We start from the raw sequence: 1,397 nt of genomic DNA, 5'->3' as shown, positions 1-1,397 counted from the left end.
TTTGTGTGTGTGTGTGTGTGTGTGTGTGTACTTTAAAAAACGGGGATGAAAAAGGCTGCTGACGGCGGCGCAACTCAGCAGTCAAGACAGTAAATAATCAGCTGAGAAGCAGCACGCTAATGACTCAAACGCGCACGCGCACTCGAGTCATTTCTACTCTTTCAAGACATTCTTCAACTTGCTGAGCCCCCCACACACACACACACACACGGTCCAACTCGATGCACAATTTTAGCTTCCTTCCTTCTTCCTTTTATATCATCCTTGTTTGCCTTCCTCCATCCTTCCTTCCTTCCTCCTTTCCTTCCCCGTTTCCATTTGAGCTTCCTCCCTGCCCCTCACAACATCCACACCCCTTCCCTCCTTTCTTTCTTCCCGCCCTCGTTTCCTTTCCTCATCCTTCCTCCCTTTTCCTCCTTCCTTCCATACCACCCTTCCCCGCTTCCTTTGACAGGTGGTGGTTTCCTTCCCCCCTTTCTTCCTTCCTTCCTTCCTTGCTCCATCACGAACATCCTTGTTCACTTATTTGCTTCCATCTGTCCTCGCCTTTGTTCTTTGCAACCACCCTTCCTTCTATTCATCTTTCCTCCCTTTTCTACCTCCTCTTCCCTACTTTTATCTTCTAGTTTCCTCGCTCCCTTCTTTTTCTTTCCTTCCTTCATCCTCCCTTATTTTAATATCCGCTTACCTCCTCGAATTCTTTGATCATCCTTGTCTTCCTTCCATCCTTCGTGCATTTCTCACCATCCTTCCTCCCTTCTTTCCTTCATTCTTCCTCTCAAACATCCTTTCATTTCTTTTTACACCCTTCCTTCCTCCCTTCAGCATCCTTGTTTCCTTCCTTGCATCCTCCTTTCCTTTCATACAGTGTCGTTTCCTCCCATCCTCCATCCCCACCTTCCTCTTCGTTGCCTTCTGTCCTTTCATAGCCAACCATGGCATCTTTCTTCCATCCTTTCTTCTGACATCCATCCTTGTATCCTTTCTCACGCTCCTTCCTTCATCCTCCCTTCCTGGCTTCCTCATTTCTTTGCTGCCGTTCAAACCATCCCTGTTTCTCACCTTCCTTAGTTTCACGAGGGTACAGTATAGCAACTTAAGGAACACCCTGTCCAGCAGGGGATCAGAAACGTGTGGCATATCTGGTGTGTGTGTGTGTGTGTGTTGGAGAGGGCAGTGGCGATCCATCAGCGGCCCCACTGCCACGCCGAGGTCAAAACCATCAACCTCAGCTGAGGCCGCCAGAACCACACTCACATACGCTTAAGAGCGAAACACTTGAGCCAAAAGCAGTCAAACACACACACACACACGGGCGCGTGTACGCACACGCACACGCACACAAACACACGCACACACACACACACACACACACACACACACACACACACACACAC

Source organism: Hippocampus comes, unplaced genomic scaffold, assembly GCF_001891065.2.
Source record: "Hippocampus comes isolate QL1 unplaced genomic scaffold, H_comes_QL1_v1.1 scaffold128, whole genome shotgun sequence".
Lineage (NCBI taxonomy): Eukaryota > Metazoa > Chordata > Actinopteri > Syngnathiformes > Syngnathidae > Hippocampus > Hippocampus comes.
The sequence above is the reverse complement of the archived record's forward strand: the minus strand, read 5'-3'. Positions refer to the sequence as shown.